At 39.7% G+C, this 23,609-nt stretch overlaps 1 long non-coding RNA gene and 1 pseudogene across 2 annotated transcripts in view; both read right to left on the reverse strand.

Annotated features, from left to right (window-relative positions):
• Window positions 1–23,609, reverse strand: part of LOC134909985 (uncharacterized) — an 85,125-nt gene that overhangs the window by 41,532 nt on the left and 19,984 nt on the right. The gene's annotated exons all lie outside the window — the stretch shown is intronic.
• On the reverse strand, window positions 3,675–3,794 carry LOC134913810 (5S ribosomal RNA; annotated as a pseudogene).

Below are 23,609 nucleotides of genomic sequence, written 5' to 3' on the forward strand. Positions count from 1 at the left end.
CGCCCACCTCCGGGCGGCCTGACTCCCTCTCTGATCCTCCTCGTCGGCCGCTCCCGCCAGTCACATCCGGCCCGGCTTCCGCCAGATCCCTCGAGGAGGCCCTTGGAGACGGGACGCCGTCCCCAGGGCCAGCCAGCTCGCCCCCGGAACCAGCCCCCACCGCCCGATGAGCGGTAACGGGCTGGGGTCCCGGCGGACCGTCGTGGGCGAGTGGCAGCCAGAGCACTGATGTGTGACCTAAATGCAGGGAGCTGACAATAGAGATGGCTACTGACTCTCTGTCTCAACACAGTGACTGGAATCATCAGGAAGTGTGAATGATTCGAGTCACTCACTGTTTCATGAGTCGAGACAGCAGCAGCAGCAGCTTCTCTCAGACAGAGGGAGGAAACTCTGTGTCCTGTGTCTTTCAGTCAGTGTGTTCTGCTGTCTTTAGCTGTGATTGGCCAGAGGCTATACCAGGTGACACCCAGTGGGAGGGGGGAGGGAGCAGTCACGACTCACCAGTCAGTGAGTGCTCTGCTGCTGTGCCTGATCCATGTCATGAATCATGATTCATCCTGAGTCTGCCAGTGAGGGAGACAGTTGTACACTGTGTAGACTCAGTGACTCAGTGAATGAATCTGATTCATGCAGCAGGAGGTGGAGCCCCTGTGGTACAGGGCTCTCGGCTCAGTGCTCACTGATCCTGCTCAGTGTGATTGTGGGTGGCAAACTCCCTGGAGCCTAGATAGTGGATAATATAATAAATCCAAGCCCACCTAAAATCATCCAATTAGCAAAGTATGCAAGAAAAAAAAAAAAAAAAACGTTTTTATTTGGTTTAGTTACAGAATGAATGATGTGTTTCATGGCTGTTAAGCTTTCTCTCCTCAGCCAAAAGTAATGTCATATTCTATAACTAGTATGCAATAAGTGGTTATTAATAATATATCAACATAACAGTAAATCTATGTTAACATATTATTAACAATCAGGGCATAAGCAGCTGCCTCCCCCAGATACACTGTACAATCACTGCAGCTGAATAACTCCATGAGTCCAGCACTGATCCTCCAGCACTGGCAACTCACTGATTCATGTGCAGTCTCTGCAACACATTCCACTACAGATGAGTCATGACTCATGTGCCGAGACACTGACTCCAGACACTTCACTGAACTGAGTCATGTGTCTCAGCTCAGCTCAGTGAATCACTTTACCCATGACTAGCTGACAAAACACTGAAATGTATAAATCCGAAAAAGAAAATGGGGGGATTCTGCAAAGCAGCACTCACCCCAAAGCAAATCACCAAGAGACTTAAGATGGCCTCTCCTTCCCTATATATAGCAAACCCTCCCCCTAAAGAAGGCTGTACTTTCCTCACAGCTAGGTCCACCCCTCCCCAGATGTTTAACTCTTTCCTCTCCTATGCAGTCAATACTCTCTCCAAATGAAGAGGGATTTATGTGGCAGTGTTAGCTAATGAGAACTTTATTCTAAGAGTGAAGAAGTAAAATAGATGGCTCGGTCTAGTGGTCCTGAATTTAATTCTAGGAGTGGACCTGTATGCGTTTTTCACACTTTATGCAGCCTAATAAAATTCTTGGCAGCTATTTAATGTAATTTTCATGTGTGGCTGTAACAATTACCTAAAGTAACACTATAATTCCTAACAACTGGAAATGAAGAAAAGCAATTTCTACCAAGCCAGCACTGAAATCACTAACATTTTACTAAATTTGCAGTTTACACATTTAATATATTATTATGATTATTATTATTACTGATTATTCCTATTTAATTTTGTTGCTTAGGGGTCTATTCGTTAAGCAGTGAAAACTGTGGAGAAGTGAGCCAGTGGAGAAGAACCAATCAGCATTGAAGTAACATTTATAATTTGCATACTATAAAATTATACAGAGCAGCTGATTGGTTGCCAATGGCAACTTCTCCACTGGCTCACTTCTGCACAGTTTTCACTGCTTCACGAATAGACCCCTTAATTCAAAATGTAATGTGATTTATGTATTTGTGTTGTTTTATTAAATATGTGAATTGTTGTATTGACGTGCTAACAGTGTATATTTATAATATCAGATCAGCGCTGCTATTTGTTCATATATTTTTTTTGTCCAGTATTATATGAGAACTGACTATTCTCGTCCTAGTAGCTGCTATTGGAACAACTCCCAACACCAGCATCCAAGTTTTATCATATTGATAAAAATGTATATACATTTGTTTCAGTTATCAACTAAGACATTTTCTATGAGGTTAACCAATTCATTGCTGAAATGTCTCCATACACCTGAAGTGACATGTACTTTGCGTGTCTATTAATAAAACAGTGTAACCTGAGCTGGCAATGACAATTTCCAAGTATAAAAATAAACATACCTCTGTAGAGGCTTTAAATTATAGTTTAGTGCGATATGTGCTCTTGAATCCAGGGGGCCCCACACCGCACATGCTGCACCCTTTATTTAATACTGCCCTTTACGGTGTCCCCCGTCAACAGCAGCAAGTGCACAAAAATTCACTGGGAAAATGGTGCAGCGGCCATTTTCCCAGCATTTTGTGCATAACACTAGAGAAATTGTCGGGAAAATAGCCATTTTCTAGGAGACCTGTGCATTAGTGTCTGAGCACCTAGAGCTCAGACTGTAATGCGCTAATGGCTAGAGAGAAGGAGCCCTGATGGAGGAGGTTGCACTCCTCTTTTAAAACACCCCTGCGTCCATCCCTACTGCAGAGAAACAGGATGACTCAATCTCTGTATTGTGCACTATACTCAATTTAAAGAACCTATGTAATAAAATAATAAAATAAATTCTGCATTTTTGCCCTATCAATTAACATCTGTTATCGCCACTACTAGCAGTGAAAACAGATTAATTAATGGGGACACTTGTCATTAAACTAATGCCTAGACAGTACATCCAATAGTGCCAGAGATGGCTTTCCACTATTAAAAGCTAGTTCACTGCTTACTGCACTGGAGAAGAAGAGATTGTGGGCATAATTCAGACCTGATCGCTGTGCTGCAAATTTGCAGAGGTCTGCAATCAGATAGCCGCCGTTCAGGGAGACTGAAAACCCGCCCTGTGAAAGTGTGCAAAATTATGCCGTGCGAAAATTCTGCCAGAGAACATCTGCAAATCCATTCGCAACTCACTCACCATCAAAGGATTTTTGCAGTTTGTGCAGTCTGTGCGTAGCCCTGGACTTACTCCTACAGTGCGATACAAACAGGCTGACTGGGGCTGGATCTGTCGTCACACACCCTCCCTTAAAACGCTTGGGAACACTTGCATACTTCCTGACACTTCCTAAAAATGGATTAGGTATATATTAATCAATACTGATAAAACATAACTTTATTGGTTCATTATTGAAAAGTAATTATAGGAGTAAATTGTACGTGAATAATATAGCTACGCGAAAATATAGCACTGTATTAAGTATAATTCATGTGGTTTTAAATACCACAGTAAATACCGGAAATCCAAATCTATGGGCTAATAGGTTTACTATGATCACAGTAACTCCTTTGTGTAGTATATGACCATCATTTGTTCTACAGATATCCTATTCAGGATTATTTTGACGTAGAAAATGAAATCATAGGTCATACAGAACCGAATGCCAAATGGTATTATTGAGGATCACTCTAGATCGGGCAGAATTTTTTTTTGCAGTACCAGGGTGTTCCAAGGTGGTCTCCCATCCGAGTACTGACCCGGCCCTCCACTGCTTGGCTTCCAAGATCAGATGAGATTGGGCATCTCCAGTGGGGTATGTCCGCAATTATTTGATCTGCCCGTTCAGTCAATCCCAATACCCGTGTCTCCAATAATGTGTATCCAAGTTGATATAGATCAAATGTGTATTAAGTATCTATATTATCTTATGCCCATAGATAAAAGATGCAATTATAGCAAAAATACGGTAGTGATAATAAGGCAATTATCCTGTGCAATTATCCTATACAGGGGCATCTGCCTGCATAGCCGGGATAAAGTGGTGATATATGGTGAGGCAACAATTATGGCAATACCGTTGCTGTTTTAAATGTTGTATACTGGTTTGTATGTTCAGCATCAATGGTGATGTACATGTTATCTAGCCTCTAGAAGTTTATATCACACACACACAGATCCAAAATCTCATTATATATGAGCCTCTAAGGCCTGAACATACATTTGCAATAGAGAAAAATCTTTACAAGATGTCAGAGAGGCTATAATGAAAAAGAGGACAAATAAACAGCTGGTAATGGTTTAAATAACCAAAGCAGATAATGATGTACATGAGGATAATTACTAGCAGCCTTCTGCAAAATTAAAGCTGAAACACAGCTTATACCTTCTCTGTACAATAATCTGCTATTGGGCCTTTGATGCCACTATAAATATACCAAAGTACTCCCAACACCTGTTGGGTACCACACAGCTCCAGCACCTCATGGAGCAATTCACATGCACTATGAAAGAGTCCAGATAGCTGTAGGACTTAATCTACCCATGATGTTCAAATTGAGCACATAGGAACATTGTGTGGAGAAATAACTCACATAATATAGATTTCTCCAGCCAAAAATCTTAGATGTCTATGTATATATATATACACACACACACACAGGCAATATCTCAAAGCATTATTTTAAAAGTAAATATGCTAGAATTGACTGTAATAGGTATAAGGTATGTGTTCATACGATACCAATACCAAACAAGCCCACTCCAATTCGGAAAAGAAGGGAGAGAATTCCTGCTGTGGGTGCTGTCTGTGGCCAGATGCCACTGGTAAGTCCTACTTTCAGTTGTGCAGTGGCTCTGGAGGTGCAGTGGAAATGAAGCCGTGATCTGACTTCAGTGTGGAGAGGTTGTCAGCTGTTTACTTGAGACCGCTGTCTCTGTCCCGCATGCGGCCGCTGCTTTCCAAGATACGTCAGCGTGCAATCGCGGTGTATCCCCCGGATCTCAATGGCTTGCCGCCGTTGCCTGGGTAACTGTCCCTGAGTTCCGGTTATTGCGATCACGTGTGCGCACCACGTGATCGCAGGGTCCTTTGACGTACGTTTCGCAGTGTAGCTTGATCACAGAACGTAATGTGATCAGTAGGAGTTTCTTATTTAAAGACGGTGCTAGATGCTCATTGGATGTGCAGTTATGATGGACACTTTACTACACCTATCCTTAGGTCTACTGAGACACCAGTTAGAATTGAGAGAAAACATAACATCATGATCACCTGCAGCCTATTCTGTAGCCATTTAATGGCTCATATTGATCCAGTGATATTGTTCTTGTGTTTGCCTGTTTGATAATTAGTTAAGATTTTAGAATTATTATTATAATAATTATAATAATTAGGCCTAATAAATGAATTACAGTAACCTATAATAGATAATAAGATTTGAATAGAATTAATTAGTACAGAGGGTGATATAAAAGTAACATTGTACGTTTAATGTGCATATCTATACATTATAATAGGTTGGCAACGTAGTTTATCCCCCATGTTCTTAAATATGAAATAAATTGTATACTATATAATAATTTTATTAATTATAATTTAAGTGTGATATTGAATTGTGAAATGTATGCATTTGTGATAGAATAATGAAAGGGAGAAAACGGTGATGTGAGGATAACTGTAAAAATTAGTGGTATATTACTGTGTGATACATGAAAAGGAGGGGTGGGGGGGGGGGGAGAGGGAAGGGGAAGGGAAAAGAGGAGGGGAGAAGTATGAGGAAGGAAATAAGGAAAAGAAAGGGAGGGAGGGAGAAAAAAAGGGTAAAGAGAGGGGGAAGAAAAAGGGGGGGGGGTTGGGGGGGGGAAGGGGAAGGGAAAAGAGGAGGGAAGAAGTATGAGGAAGGAAATAAGGAAAAGAAAGGGAGGGAGAAAAAAGGGAGAAAGAGAAGGGGAAGAAAAAAGTGGGGGGGGGGGAAGGGGAAGATAAGAAAAGAAATTGGAAAGGATTATATAAAAGAAGACAATGTAAAATAAGTGAGCCAAAAAAGGGGGGGGGGGGGGGAGAATAGGGAAAAGGGGAAAGTTTTGAGGAAAGAAGGATAAGAAAGTGTAAGTGATGAATTAGTGGTGTTGGATGAAAATAGTAATTGATACTAAGAATAATGTTGAATTGGTTGGTGATGAGTAATAAGTATAATAAGTAATATTGTGTGCGATGTGTAGCTAAAGTAAATATTAAGTGACAAGTTATGAGGGCAATTTGTGCAAAGACTCATTACATTGCTTAATGTGTGAAAAATATATACCATAAGAGCCCATATATTATTTGTGAGGTCAAATAGTGATGTGTAGTGATAAATATTAAATATAATTGCTATAACAATGGGCCTGTATTTTTGTACCAATAATTTGTATTATTCTGTTGTACTGACTAAGCTAATACTGAACAATATATGTCGATATTGTAGGTCTCATTGTATTATATATGGCCGAGATGAAGTGATGATTCTTCGTGACTCTACCAGTAAATTGATTAATTTAGATAGACCCCGAAGTTAATATTTTTGTTCATGCCAGCTAGATGTATGGTTCCAATCTTGAAAATCCATTCACTTTCTTTCTTCAGTAGACTATCAGTTAGGTTTCCTCCTCATATTCCAAGCCTAATCCTTTCCAAACCAAAAATTTTGAGCTCTTCATATCTGCTCCCGTGATAAGTATAAAAATGACGGACGATAGATGTCAGTTGTTTCATCCTTTGCTATCCGTGATGGCATTGCGTATGGATCCTATATGTTCTAGGATGCGCTGTTTAAACGGTCGTGTCGTCATGCTGAAGTATTTATGGTTACAACTAGTGTTGGTTTTTCTTGCTTGATATTTTCTTGACTCCAGGGAGCACCACTGATAGCAGCACACATATGCAAAAGGATTACTAATCCACATGCACAAGGTTGCTGTATCTATAAGCAATTTAGCGTCATAAATCCTTTTTTCAGAGGGCATTGATAGTTTATTGCAGACTAGTGCGGTCCCAAAAAAAAGCTCTTTTCCACTTCCTAAAAATGGCCAGTTACCACCCACAAATGTCCTCTTGCTGACAATCACATTGCAAACGCCTTGTGATCAAAATTTGCGCACCATCAAGTAGCTGTTTGGCGACGCGCCTGCACATTGCGGTGCATACGCATGCGCAGTCATTCAATAATCGTCCGCTGTGTGAATTCGTACAACAGTGATCAGGTCTGAATCGGGCCTGAAAGATCCAAACATAACTTCCTTATTTCCTATAGGTTACAATGGCGAAAGTCATCATTAGATGGTGTTAGCTATTGAGGCAAGCTCAGGCTTAGTTTTTGGAGCTTGTTATATTGGACAATACAACAGTTTCCAGTGAGAATTGGGGACTGTGGTACTTAACTGAATGTAGGAGATAGCTTTGTGTTCAACCTCTGGAAATTAATTAATAAGGTGCCTAGATCATACAGAAACAGCATGCTTTCTTATGATTATGGCTTCAAAAATAGGCCCTTTATTCTGGTCCTGAAAATAGAGCAGAGTCCTTTATAAATATAGCACTGTATGAAAAGAAAGGATTATTTACCGTAACCTGTGATAAAACAATTGAGCATTAAAACTGTGAATAAAAAAGAAAAGAATAATAAAACTAGCTACTGTGACAGTTTGTGCATTTATTCATTTTGATCCAGAAGTTAATTGAATGTCACTGATTACAAATCCAAAAAGAAGAGGATATTCCGGTATATGTCCGCCTGTCTTACTTCTGGCACCCTGGGGTGAACTTAACAGTGAGCAACATCTGTACTCATAGAATTCCTTGCCATACCAAATAAAAACTGCAGAAAATGCTGTGCTAGATACTTGCCAGTAGGGTTTAGTGTTTTCACCTATCTATCTAGTAGTCTGATTGCTTTTTCCAAGTCAATATTAGGACAGATGAATTGTTAAACCTTTAGATCTGTAGATGTAAACAGATGTGACAGATATATTTGCTGTTTGAATTTAATTAACCTACAAAGCTGAATCTACAAGACACAGATGTGATGGAATCTTGTCAGTTGCTGTATTTCTACAACAGTAAAACAAGAACCTTATAACCTGTTTCGTATTAATAAAAAAAAAGATGTAAAACAAGGTTTTTGTGTATTTCAGACGTAGTCATGAATGGATATTGACATAAAATGATGCTTGACAGTGTTTCTAAACGTTTTCCCTCCTCTTTTAGCACTTTATTATAGATATGTTTTCCCATCCAGTGGAAAGCGCAGGATATCTGGAGAGGGGTTTTTCCAATGTTTGATTTTAGAGTGATTATCTCCAGCCCATGAAGGATGCATAATTAGCATATAGCAAGCTAGAGTCTGCCCCCAAACAAACTGCAGTTTATATAATACAGTACTTCATCCATTTGCAAGCCCAATATCACGGTAAGCAATTTACCAGATTCTCTCTCTGGTGCAGTGATTGAGTACTCAGATCCACAGACACAGACACTCAGCAGACATGGTAGGAAAATTTACTGCCACTGGACATAGGCAGCAGCTCCATTCTGCCCTTTATACTGCATATAATGGCCGCTGCTTAGGCTTTGGGGAAGGGGGTTTCTGTGCAACAGGAAACCCCCCTGCATTTACCTATGCCATCTGTTATTGTGTAGAGACAGGGTTAGTAAAAATGAGGCCCATGGAAAATAACTATCACAAGCTTTAACTTTCATAGTGTGACTCCTGTACACCTTATATTGTTAGAAAATATATGTATATGTTTACTGGTTGTAAACGTTACATTGAGGTTAAAATTATGTATCTAATAAATATATTGGGAAGTTGGGCACAAGGAGAGATTGTTCTGGTAGCTCTTTGTGCTGTTCTTTGAACTGGGAGACTGGGTTTGAGATCAGAGAGAAAGGATTTTTGAGATATATATATATATAAACAGCAGCTTCCGTAGAAACTAAAGGAGGAGATAGGTCATGTTGTGTACCACTTGAGCTGCCAACTTGCTCACCAGATGCTCTTTGAATCTCTTAAGATCTGGGTCAGTTGGAAAGAAAGACATGACATATGGCTTAAACCTAGGATTAAGCACGGTAGCCAAAATGTAGTGATCCAATTTCAAGATATTGGCAACCCTTGGATCCTGGCAAAGCAGTATATGATCTATAGCACACAGCAAGATGCGCTTAAAATTGTGGTGGCTTTTTGAGAGATTGTGTGTCTCTACATGCAACCCCCAACACACTGTTTCCACACTTTACAAATTATTGCAGAGCCCCGGTGCTCAGGCGCCCCTGCCCTACCAGTTAGCTTGGGAGAGAGACCTTGGGATTCAACTATCAGACAAAGACTGGCGGATGATATTTCTCAAATCCCACAATAGTTCAGTCTGTATACAAGTCAGGGAAACCCAATATAAACTCTTAATGAGATGGTACAGACACCCCTCCCTCCTCCACTTCATGTACCCCGGAGTGACTGATAGGTGTTGGAGATGTCTTAGCGCCACTGGTTCCCTACTCCACATCTGGTGGAATTGCCCCCTACTCCGGTCATACTGGGCTGATGTCATCTCTATTTCCTAAGACATACTTCATACCCCTGTCCCTTATGACCCGGCCTTTTGGCTGCTCTCCCACTCTTCTATATCACTGGCTCAGCATAAAACATCATTACTCCACCACTTGTCTAATGCAGCACGGGCAGTTATTCCCACTCTATGGAGGTCTCCATCTCCACTCACAAGGAAAATATGGTTCACTAGAATCAACTACTACATAAACATGGAGAACATCCTCCTGGTCTCCAGAGATAAACTCCCAGAATTCATGGCCACTTGGTTACCTTGGATGGAATATATGTCCTCCAAAGAATACAAAGACTACATTTGTGCCACTAAATGATTTGAGTTTCGCAGTTGATCGATTAAAGAGACTGCATTACCCTCCCCCTCAGTCCGAAGGCCCCCCTGGCTTGGTCACACTATGTTTTTCTCCTATCCTTTTCTCCATATCACATCTTTCTCTTTTCTATAGTTTCCCTACTGTGTTACTTATGTTATTATGATCACATTCTCTGTTTAGACAAATAGCGAGTAGATAAGGCGATGAATCCATAGAACACCCTATCAATGTCTGCATTTGCACCGACTTCCAGTGTTTAGAGTGTTAAGCTATCACGCTCCTTATGGCTAGACTGCAATTGACTTTAATTAAGTGTCTTGAAGCTTTTTTGTCTAATGAGATGTAATCTTTATATTTTCCTAAATAAAAACAGATTATACAAAAAAAATTGTGGTGGCTTAAAATTAAGAAAATAATGTAATTGTGAGGCCCAGTCACACACTTGAGCTTAATACCCATGGCAACACCTCCAAATTGCTGTCCATTGATTATCTGTAGGTAAACTGACTTACTTGAACGTTTTTGCAAGGAAGAATAGACAAAATATTCTTCCATGTCAGTCTTCAAATTAAATAGATGCTTATCCAAATATCTGCAAGAGGTGACTCATATAAGTATTGGCCAAGGGAAGGAACACATGGCCATGAAATTATATTTTCCTGTGTTTGCTATTACTTAATGGTTTAGTATTATTTAGAGTTGACTCTGAGAAGACAGTGTAAAAACACTAATAGATATTCCCATTCTAAAATGGAAAAAAAAAATGAAAAATAGACTAAGATTTTTAGGTGTGCAAAAAGAAAAGAGTCTGGATATTAAATGCTTTATAAATGCCTTGTACACAGAACAGTTCACAGTCATGGAGAATATTAACTTGTTTTTTTTTAAGACCAAAAAATAATAATAATGGAAAGGTCACTTAAAGACATAGGGCCTTGCTCAACGGAGCTTCCAACGTGTAATTCTATTACATAACCAAATAGAATTACATTCACCTTACATTGACACTAGAAACAAGTCAAGCAAATCAGCAAAATAGAAAAGTCTTGAAAGTTCATTAAAAAATCAGTATGTGAATGCCAAGTCAAAAAAACCATATGAAAATATCAGGATACAGGGATTTATCAATAAAGTCACCTCCCTCTAGGCACAATTGACATTTTATTGTACAGCAGTGATGGGGGCAATCTGGGCTGCTGTTGGGGCTGCCTAGCTTGCATGGGATTTTTATCTCTCAATGTTTTATAGCACGTCAGTCTCACAGTGTAAACAAAACATAGGTGCAAATCATGTGTATAAATAACACAAAATGTCAAAAAATAAAATCTGTTTATATTAGATTATTGAGCCACATTTGGGATCTTTCTTTAATTATGTTTGCAAAATACTTTAATATCAATATATTGTGAACAGAATAGTCTGCGTGTGTTTTTGGGCATTATTAAACATTTTCAGCAATTCCTGCTATAAAGGCTAATTCAGAATTGGAAGCAATTTAAAAATAAGGAGCAAATTTGCACCTTGGCAAACCTTGGGGTTGGTGTACAGTATCAAGCAGTGAAAGAGTGGAGAAGAAGACCAGTGGAGCAGTTGCCCATATTAACTTCCATTGGCTTCCAGGTAGCATTTACCAAGTACATTCTATAAAGTCTGGGATACAAGCTGATTGGTTGTTAAGGGCAACTCCTCCATTGGTCCACATCTCTACTCTTTTCACTGTTTGAAACTACAGGTTTACTTCTACACTATGATTTACAGTGTTTACTTTATTAAATGTAGTGTCTACAAGAGACTCTAGGCTGCGGCATTACTGCTCAGGAATGAGTTTTAGACAGGTAAAAATTCACAGAGTAAGCACAACGCGACTTGGTGTGAGGAAAAGCTGCAATCTCTTGCATCGGAGCCTTTTTAGTACAAATTCAGACTCAATCGCACACAAATTGATCAGTGTAAGCTAGCAATGTAGTTGTATCACTCCCAGTTGTTTATTTATGCAAATATGACACAGGTTTTGATCGAGAATATGCTTGGTGCATCCGAGTCACATGGGACCTGGCGCTCTGAGAGGGACGCTTTGTCATGACCAAAGCCACAGTGTAAAAGGACACCTGTACATTGTTTGAATAAGCTGGGTGCCAGACCTGCTCTTATCACATAATAAACTATTTATTCTTTCTTCCTACAGTACATGCTTAAATACTGCCTATGGTAATTCTTGTCTGTCTGTGTCACCAGGAGGTGAGAACTAACGCTCATGACTATAAGTGCATTACATATTGAACTATTGGGGTTATCAATGGCAGTTACATTTCTTTAGCTCTATTGGGAAATTATATTTAAATTGGATTATTGTGTTTACCTGCCATCCATGTCCATGACGCTTCTGATCTGCAGCTGGCAGGACTCCGGCAACATCAACTGAGGAGGAGGAGGGCGGTAAGGCAGGGGTGAAGACGGTAGCGGGTATAGGTGCATGGCAAGACGGAAAGTGTGTTGTGAGGAGCACAGGAGAAAAGTATGTGGTGGGAACTAATGGTAGAAGAAGGTGGGGGGTAGATTAATATAAGAAGGGGGTAAAGGGAGAAACAGGGAGGCTGTGGTGGGGGTGGGGGGATAAAAAGACCCACATTTTGATGAAACAGAGACATAGGGTATGACACATACACACAGGGATGGGGAGTGGAATGCACGCAGATACTGGTGAGACAGAGACACGCAGGGAGGTGCACATACACACGGGGGATGCACCTGATGAATGGGAGAAGCAGAAGTGTCAGTGCTGTCAGCTGTAGACACTGGAGGAACAGGAAGTTATCACTCAATGAGGGAGCGACATGAATGTCAAATTATATAGAGATTGCTACAAAATATATAATTTACCTCCTTGAGATGAATGTAAGGTTCCCACTTAATAGAAGAAATAGAAGAAATATTATAAATAGGACGCAGGCACACATCTGTAATAAGGATCATTTGACTTGATTTAAAGGTAGGTCCTTGGGCTATATGTAATAGCCTCCAAGTTGCCAGAAAAGCGGGACTTTGCGCAAGTCTAACCGTTTTTTTTAAAGCAGTATTCTTTTACAAGGTAAAACCAACCTGGTTTTGCCTTGTAAATGATTGCTGTTTTAAAAAGATGGGCAGACTCTCACAATGTTCAGCACCTCTGGCAACTCGCAGACTATTACGCATAGTCGCCGCCCACGGGGGAGTGCATTTTTGCTTTGCAGGAGTGCGAACGCCTGTGCAGCAGAGCGCCTGCAAACACATTTTGTGCAAAACAAGACCAGCCCTGTAGTTACTTATCCTGTGCGATGATTGCTGCGACGAGTGACACGGTAATTACGTCAGATACCCGCCCAGTAAACGCCCGGTCATGCCTGCGTTTTTCCAAACACTCCCAGAAACGCCCTCTTTCTGTCAATCTCCTTGCGATCGGCTGTGAGATTGGAATCGTCGCTAGAACCACTGCAAAACCACAATGGACTTCGTACCCATACGACGCGCATGCGCATTGCATTGCATACGCATGCGCAGATTAGCCTTTTTTTCACTGATCGCTATGCAGTGAACAACGGCAGCTAGCGATCAACTCGGAATGACCCCCATAGCTTCATATTTCAGAAACTCAAATGTAAGTTCTCTTTGGAGCATAACGTATCAGCTTTGTGGAGTAGTACTATATATATATATATATATATATATATATATATATATATATATATATATATATATATGAAAAACAACAGTATCTTTATCTTGCGCCAAGTTCAAAGCAGCACAACGGGAGAGGTCCCTGTTGGAGGACCTCAATAGCATACAGGAAAAAAAACAGTTTCCCAAGTGCGCTAAATAAGACTGTATCTACAATAATTCTTCCAGTGTTGTTTCCATAAGTCAGAATTGAATACTGGAGAAGATTTGTATCTGGGAACCTGTAACGGACACCCCTCACCAAGATGGTCACCCAAACAAGAGGCCCAAGGCCAATTATTAAAACATTGTTTTCATAAAACATGTTAGAACAAATACAGTTTTCACATAAAATTCCTCATATAGTGTTTACAAAGATGTATTAAAATGATGACAATAAAGGATAACCAGTATGTTCGTTGTGTGGTCTTTAACTCTAGATGCTCCCTCACCTTTTTCAAGGTGCGAGCTTAAGAGGGAGTATCTCCAAAATATGCTGGAAACTCCTGACTGACAAACCCAACACGTTTCGTCTTATCAACTTCATCAGGGGTAACAAATATATAAAACAGGCTTATTTGCCATTAATAGATTTGTGTGTGGAGAATCACAACCTTGGGTATAGTGATAAAAAAGGATTTTCTTAAGTTCGCTCCTGATAGGAGCTTTCTTGGTGGTTCCTTTTAGGAATCCTAATGGTCCTAGATATAAAATTCTGCCTTAAAGATAATTATTCGAGACTTCTTTGTGAAGCTCCTTATAGGGACTATTGATTGAGGTTCCCTTTAAAAATACTGGCAGTCAGATTTTGACGCACTGCCTGAATAAGATATCCAGATCTTACAATCAGGACTATTTCTGATTCAGGTATTAGCCCGTATATAGAATACTTCTAGGTAAAATTACTTCAAAAAGTATAAAGCTGATTTGACAATCACAATGCAATGAAAACCTCCTCAGTAAAACTCACAGAATGGTTCCTGAGAGATTCTGGCTGAATGGAAGTGGCAGTCACGCCTGCGTTTTTCCAAACACTCCCAGAAAACGGTCAGTTGACAGCCATAAACGCCCTCTTTCTGTCAATCTCCTTGCGATCGGCTGTGAGATTGGAATCGTCGCTAGAACCAGTGCAAAACCACAATGGACTTCATACCCATACGACGCGCGTGCGCATTGCGTTGCATATGCATGCGCAGATTAACCTTTTTTTCACTGATCGCTATGCAGCGAACAACGGCAGCTAGCGATCAACTCGGAATGACCCCCATAGCTTCATATTTCAGAAACTCAAATGTAAGTTCTCTTTGGAGCATAACGTATCAGCTTTGTGGAGTAGTACATATACACATAAACACCTTTTGCTGACCGGCACTCCAATACTTTCTGTTCTGCGCCTGATGCACATCCACGGTCACCTCCGCAACCCAAATACAGACTCCACAATGCGGCACTTACAGGCTTAATAAATCCACGATATACTCAGCAGTATTATTCCAACGTTTCAAAGCGGTTTACTTTTTCATCAGGGATACAAAGCAACGTAACAAAGCTTACCTTTTATTTATAAACACCAAGTGAAACTTCCCACCATGCTCAGGAGCACATACCCGCCCGGCACAGCACACATGACGTCGTTCCGCCGGTCACACTGGACTTCCAGGCCCCTTTGGATGACAGTTTTATGGACACCAATCACCTAGCAACAATAATATAATAAAAACACATTCAATATGAGCAGCGTTCACAGCAGTTACAATGAAGTACGATGGCAAAAAACAGACATAAATATTGCAACAGTTATAAAAACAGGCTGTACATCTATCTTAACAAGTAATTCGACACTCTATCAAAAGCAACTAAGACTAAGCATATCATTTAACCCTTTCGGTGCTAAAGAGTCTAAACGGACAATCCATCTAGTTTCACATCTCAATAATTTATTACCCTGATCACCACCCCTAATAGACCTAGGGATGTGATCGATCATACGGTAACATAATGATGACAAATTATGATGAGCTTCCAAAAAGTGTCTAGCTACTGCCTGGTCGCTAGACCCTGTATTAATAGCTTTCCTTATAGCAGACCTATGGGCGGTCATCCTTTCTTTAAAGGTACATTCCGTTTTCCCGATATAAGTATATCCACACGGGCAAATAATCTGGTAGACTACAAAACTCGAATTACATGTTAGATGGTGTATAATTTTATACGATTTGCCAGACTGTGGATGTTGAAAGGAATCACCACAGGATGTACAACCACAACCAAAACAACCATTACTAATAATGTCACACTCACTACCCACCGTAAATGTTGTAAGGACCTCAGTGTCTTTGCTTTTAACTCTAGTTGTAGTTAGCCGTGTATTATGATCAAGAGATAAAACTTTTTGTTTGACATTTACGGTGGGAAGTGTCAGTATTAATAGACATTCTTAAAAACAGTGGCCCCTGATTAAATCTGATCCTGATTTGGGTTTGAGTAATACTAGATTAATGCCCTGTTATAAAAGGGGTAAAAATATCCGTGATTTTGTGGTAAAGGCAGATGTTACAGACTTTGTCCGTAAGAAACCAATAATTTTTTTCCAAGCCAAAAATGGTTGTTTTGGTTGTGGTTGTAAAAAATTATACACCATCTAACATGTAATTCAAGCTTTGTAGTCTACCAGATTATTTGCTCGTGTGGATATCGGGAAAACGGAATGTACCTTTAAAGAAAGGATGACCGCCCATAGATCTGCTATAAGGAAAGCTATTAATACAGGGTCTAGCGACCAGCTGGTAGCTAGACACTTTTTGGAAGCTCGTCATAATTTGTCATCATTACATATGATCGATCCCATCCCTAGGTCTATTAGGGGTGGTGATCAGGGTAATAAATTATTGAGATGTGAAACTAGATGGATTGTCCATTTAGACTCTTTAGCATCAAAAGGGTTAAATGATATGCTTAGTCTTAGTTGCTTTTGATAGAGTATCGAATTACTTGTTATGATTAACGTACAGTCTGTTTTTATAATTGTTGCAATGTTTCTGTCTGTTCTTTTCCATCGTACTTCATTGTAACTGCTGTGAACGCTGCTCATATTGAATGTGCTTTTATTATATTATGGTTGCTAGGTGATGGGTGTCAACTAAAAATGTCATCCAAAGGGGCCTGGAAGTCCAGTGTGACCGGCGGAATGACGTCATGTGTGCTGTGCCGGGCGGGTGTGCGCTCCCGAGCATGGCGAGAAGCTTCACTTAGTGTTTATCAATAAAAGGTAAGCCTTTATTGATTACGTTGCTTTGTATCCCTGACGAAAAAGTAAACCGCTTTGAAACGTTGGAATACTGCTGAGTATATCATGGATTTATTAAGCCTCTGAGTGCCGCCGTTATGGAGTATATATATATATATATATATATATATATACACACAGAGAAAAAACCACAGCACTCACCACACCAGAAGCGGGGCACAGCTATGCACTTACCACTCACAGGGTGGGGTGCATGTAACACAGCACTCTCCACCACAAAAGCGGGGTACACAGCTGTACTTACCACTCACAGGGCGGGGTGCATGTAGCCCATGACCACATCGCTCTAATAAATACAAACAAAGATATATATATATATATATATATATATATATATGGTACTAGGAAAGAAGAACAAGCGCCTTATGGTGCAGTAATTTTGTTAATAGTGTAATTACAAACACAAATAATGGAGAGATCCGTACCAGATAGCAACTTGTGTCAAGGCCTATCAATTCCTTATCCAGTGGCTGTTCTCCACCTATATATCAGGAGACATAGAACATCGCCATATAGTGTAGTATCTTAGTATATCAACCAGGGGTCCCACCCCTATAAATCATGCGTACCAAATCAAATCTTTAACCTGCACGTGTCAGATAAACCTTTATCCAATCCGTATCAAACAATGGAAGACTCCCACAAATCTTGAACAAGTCTGTCTTTAGCTTGGTGCCTCTGCTGAGTATGCAGCTATATAAATTGTAGATCCGAGACACTGTATTTTAACTCAAACCCATGTATTTGTGAATTTTTTAAATGTGTATTTTTGTATATTTTCAAATAAAATGACCATTAATCATTTGAAATGTAAGAGTGCTGGCAGTGATATTTTGTTCCACTTATGCTATATATGCATCTTTAAAAACTGTCACTTATCGTCGCCTTAGCTATAGAGCCCCTGGCTGAAAAAATTAGATCCTCCATCAAATGTCCTGGGGCCCATGATATGTGCTATCTCTCACAAAATTTGCCTTTTTGCTGACAATATTTTGTTACTTATTTCTGCTTCAGCCTGCATATCCTTACCTCAGTTACACTCTATTTTAGATGATTATGCTAAGGTCTCATACTACAAGCTGAACACCTCTAAAACAGAGGCACTACCTTTTAATGTCCCAGGGGATGTTCTTAAAGATTTAAAAGACAGATTTAAGCATGCATGGCAAACAAAATCTCTGAAATATTTAGGGGTTCAGCTGGCCAATGACAGTGATCTTTTTGAATTTAATTACGTCCCATTACTTTGTGCTTTTGAGACTCTTACTAAAGAATGGTTCCTTCATGAAGTCTCCTGGTTGGGTCGTGTGGCAGCGGCCAAAATGATACTACTTCCAAAACTTATGTACCTTTTTCGTACCATTCCCAGGTCTTTTCCTAAATCCCTTTGCAATAAATGTAATAAAATCCTATCTAGTTATGTGTAGAAAGGAGCCAGGCCTAAAATAGCCAGGAATGTCCTTGTTATTCCCAAAAGTGAGGGGGAAGTGGCCTTTCCTGACTTCAAAACTTATTATGGAGCCTGTTCACTCAGTCAGCTAATGGACTGGTTCAAGTTAGAAGAGCCTAAACCATGGGTGATTTTAGGACATTCTTGTATGGCATTTTTTCCTCTATCAGAACTATTATGGTTGCCAGCAGGAAGTATCTCGAAACACTTTGGCCCAGGCAAGGCGGTCTGGGCGACCTTACAAGCATGGTACAAATTTGTGTCTTTCTGTGAGGGACTTTCTGTGCCTGCGCCAGAATTGTCATTATTGGTTATTGCTCATCTCATTCCCAACGTATGCCTTGATTCTTGGACAACCAGGAGTCTTTTGAAGTTTAAGGATATTCTAGATTCAAATGGCTTGATTCCTTTCAATAGTTTACAATCATCTTTTGACGTTCCCAAACAGGATTTTTATAAATACTTACAAATCCGACATTGGTGAAGCTGCCAGCCTCTAACTTCCCTAGGTTTCTCGGTTATACTGCAGGCGATTTGCTACCGGTTGCAAGCAACACACTGTAGAGGTGGTACTATATCTCGTGGTGGTACTTGTACTTACTTATAGTGACTAAGAAGGGGAAATTGCATCTCAAATTAAATGGGAATCTGACCTCGCTAGGTCCCTTTCAGTAGAAGATTGGAACTATATTACTCGTGTATGTTTTAAAATATCTAAATGCATAAATCACTCTGAAATGTAATAAAAATGGTGTCAGAGAGCACATTTCACCTGGGACGGACAACATAAAATATGGCCTTCCACCTCAAAATTTTGTTGGAGGCAATGCGAATGTATAAGTACATTGTATCTTATTTTTTGGTCCTGCCTAATGCTGCAGGCTTTATGGACCACTGTATTTAAGCTTATTGGAGATGTGTTAGGAGCGATTGTCCCTGTGGATACTGTATTAGCCTTATTTCATTACCACCCGCGTTTATTATCCAATGGCGATGCCTATCTCCTCGGTCATATTTAGATAGCAACAAAGGCTGCCATCGCTCAACTTTGGAAGTTGGCATCGATTCCTAGTCTTCCAGTAATCTTGAACAAAATGTATAAACATTACCTATTTGAAATGGCTGATTGTGTGTATTCTTCAGCGGTTAAGTCGCCGCACATGAAATGGTTTAAGTGGGGTGAATTTATGGAGAAACAGGGACAATCCTTTATATACAGCACACCTACTGATCTGCCTTTGTGAAAAAAAAAAATTCTGTTTAGCATGCACTTGGTATTTCTCTTCTTCTTTCACCTTTTCTTCTCTTAGCTTTTCTTATTACTCTCCTATGGTTCTGTTTCTCACTCTCTTCCTCTCCATTTACTCCCCTCCCCTTCCTTGTTTAGTGCATTGAGCATTGTCAGTGAGCTTTATTCCTCACCTGTTCGAGATTGTCCGAAGTGGTAATAATATGTTCACTGTTGTGACTTCATTATGGTCTGACATTTCATACATTAGGTTCATTTCTTTGCTATAACTTTCCCCGTAGGTGGACAAGTCTGACATTCAACAATACATATGCTATGTATGTAAGGACTTGTTGACCCTGTTGTGATATATGTATGTTCCCTATATGTTTGTTCCCCTTCTTCTTTCTGTACCCCCATTTATCTATTCTTTTTTATACCCAATAGAAACTACTGATAAAAAAAAAACTACCATCATTTCTATGTTCTATATGGGACAAAACTCATCTTCGTGGCAGCTGAGACTATATTTCTTGTTTGGACAGCAGCAGCCATTTTCCCAGAGGTCCGTTCATGCGCAGCAGAGATGTCTCCAGGAATATAGTGCAGACGCCATGTTCCTGGAGATCTGCGCATGTGCAGTAGTAGGCTCTGTCACAAAGCCAGATTCTACTGTGCTGTCAGAGAGGAGGGACTGCACATGGGCTCTCTACTTTTTTAAACTGTCCCTGGGCTTAGTTTATTTAGGAAAAATATTTATGAGATTAACTGATGTCTGACCTTTAATTCAAAACATATTTAGGGGAGATGTACTAAGCAGTGAAAAGAGTGGAGAAGTGAGCCAATGGAGAAGTTGCCCATGGAAACTAATCAGCAGCTTTGTATAATTTTATAGTATGCAAATTATAATTGTTACTTCAATGCATATTGGTTAATATGGGCAACTTCTCCACTGGTTCACTTCTCCACTCTATTCACTGCTCAGTACATGTCTCCCCCCCCCCCCCCCCCCAATGAGGAAATGTATATGTTGGAGATAATCAATTTTAAGACTAGGAATGAGCGGGTTCAGTTCTCTGAGAACCAAACCCTCTCGAACTTTGAGATCCAGGCCCGGATCCAAGTCAGGCTTGTTTTTATGCACCTAGCTCGGATCCGAAAATGAGTCAAAAACGTCATCATCCCGCTGTCGAATCTCACGAGTTTTGGATTCTATGGGGGGAATTCAAATGTTTGAAAAGTCGGTTGGGTGTATGTTTTTCCCTGTCTATTAGGAAAAACAGACACCCAACTGACTTTTCAAACAATTGAATATCCCCCTATATATACTGTAGTCCCGGTGGTCTGCACCATCTTCACTCCGGACTTAGAGAGTGCACAGTAAGGACATGTTCCTTCTGTGCTGTATTCTGTGCTGTAATCAGATAGGCAGGTTAGGGAAGGGGGGGCAGGAGAGAGCAGAGGGGTTGCAGTGGTAGAGTTGAGTTAACCTGGGGTGTTGCTTGTGTAGGTGTGCTGTGACTGTCTCGGTGTTAGGGCTCTGCATAGTAGACAGTGCACTGCATATAGCATACTGTGGCTGTGTATAGAACCAGTTGTTGTTCTCTGTCCATAAGGGGCTGTATACTGCCGTACACTACTGCTCTATATCCTTTGTATGTGATCCAAAGCAAAAAATATATTTCTATTAGTACGTCACTCTAACTACTAGTACAGTGGCTGCCATACACTACTGCTATATATCCTCTGTGTGTGATTCAGAGCAAAATATATATTTCTATTGGTGCGTTACTCAGTGACGACTACCAGTACTGCTGTACACTACTGCTATATGTCCTCTGTTTGTGATCCAGAGCAAAAAATATATTTCTATTGGTGCGTTACTCAGTGATGACTACCAGTACTGCCATACACTACTGCTATATATCCTCTGTGTGTGATCTAGAGCAAAAAATATATTTCTATTGGTGCATCACTCAGTGACGACTATCAGTACTGCCGTACACTACTGCTATATATCCTCTGTATGTGATACAGAGCAAAAAATATATTTCTATTGGTGCGTCATTCAGTGATGACTACCAATACTACTGTACACTACTGTTATATATCTGTGTGTGATCCAAAGCAAAACATATATTTCTATTGGTGCATCACTCAGTGACGACTACCAGTACTGCCATACACTACTGCTATATATCCTCTGTATGTGATCCAGAGCAAAAAATATATTTCTATTGGTGCGCCACTCAGTGATGACTACCGGTACTGCCGTACACTACTGCTATATGTCCTCTGTATGTGATCCAAAGCAAAAATTATATTTCTATTGGTGCGTCACTCTGACTAGTAATACAGTGGCTGCTGTACACTACTGCTATATATCCTCTGTGTGTGATCAAAAGCAAAAAATATACTTCTATTGGTGCGTCACTCAGTGACGACTACCAGTACTACCGTACACTACTGCTACATATCCTCTGTGTGTGACCCAGAGCAAAAAATGTATTTCTATTGGTGCATTACTCAGTGATGACTACCAGTACTGCCGTACACTACTGCTATATATCCTCTGTGTGTGATCCAGAGCAAAATATATATTTCTATTTGTGCAACACTCAGTGACGACTACCAATACTGCCGTACACTACTGCTATATTTCTGTGTGTGTTACAAAGCAAAAAATATATTTCTATTGGTGCGTCATTCAGTGACGACTAGTACTGCGACTGCTGTACACTACTGCTCTATATCTGTGTGTGATCCAATGGCAAAAATATATTTCTATTAACTATTTGAAAGGGGTGCTCTGTTTGCTGTGTCTGAAAGGGTTGATCTGTCCATCCATCCAGGGGCTCCGCCCCAGTGTAAAATTAAAATAATGAAAGCTAAAAATTATAATTATAAAAATATATAAAACATTTTTATTTGTGCTGTACCTCAGTGTACTATACAATTTGTATTTAATTTTCATAACTACTGTGACACTGTAGGTCAGACCGCAGTATATTATTTTCTACTCATAAATGCATTGTGCGACACTGTCGGCGTAGTCAACCGCAGTGTGTAATTATTATATATATTTCTGATTCATTTTTGCGATACTGTAATCGCCGATGTGTGATATAAAATATACTTCTACATAATTTTGACTAATTTGTGCAACACTGTAACCGCAGTGTGTGATATAAAAAAGAATATATATATAAATTGATTTAAGTTAATATTTTGTGCTGTGTATAAATCCAGGGACTGCAGCTGCTCCATACATCTAGGGGTGTTCTGTCAGTCCACCCAAAATAAAATACTTTTTTTTTTAAATATTTTGTGCTGTATCCTCTCAGAATACGTCCAGGTGTGCTCCGTCCATTTCAGGGTGTGGTGTCTGTAGCTCATGTTCTTATTATAACTTAATGTCTTATTTTCATAACTCTTCTTATCACCACATTGTAATTAGATACATTTAAATTAAATTTATATAAATAAACTCTCCATACTCATATAGTGAACTTTCTGCATATAGAAGATATCTTGGAGGAAATGAAGAATTTGATTCTAAATAAATATAAATAAAATAAATTAAATTAAAATAAATTGAAATTAAAATAAATTAAATCTAAAATATTGTCTTTTTTATTCTTCTTTGCCTTAATCACCTTTTTGTGGACTCAAATCTTGAGCCTTGCCTAATGAGTCTTTTTTATATACATTTTTTTTTTATACTTTGTCCTCCCAGTATATACATACAAGGGCAGCAGCTGCACCGTCCAGCTACCTCGGTTTAACCTTTTGGCATTACCTGGATTAAAACAATATTGTGAGCTGTGAGGTATTCAGAATAGACTGGAAATGAGTGGAAATGAATGTTATTGAGGTTATTTATACGGTAGGAACAACAACACCCCAAACTTCTGTAGTTTTAGCTGTTTTGATGATTTTTTTTTTTTTAAATCCAGATTCAAAACCAAAAATGCAAGGGTGGTTTTGGCAAAACCAATCCAGATCCAAAACATGAAGGAGATCATAGATCCAAACCCCAAAAACCC

The sequence above is a fragment of the Pseudophryne corroboree genome, chromosome 4 (genome assembly GCF_028390025.1).
Source record: "Pseudophryne corroboree isolate aPseCor3 chromosome 4, aPseCor3.hap2, whole genome shotgun sequence".
In the NCBI taxonomy this organism is placed as follows: domain Eukaryota; kingdom Metazoa; phylum Chordata; class Amphibia; order Anura; family Myobatrachidae; genus Pseudophryne; species Pseudophryne corroboree.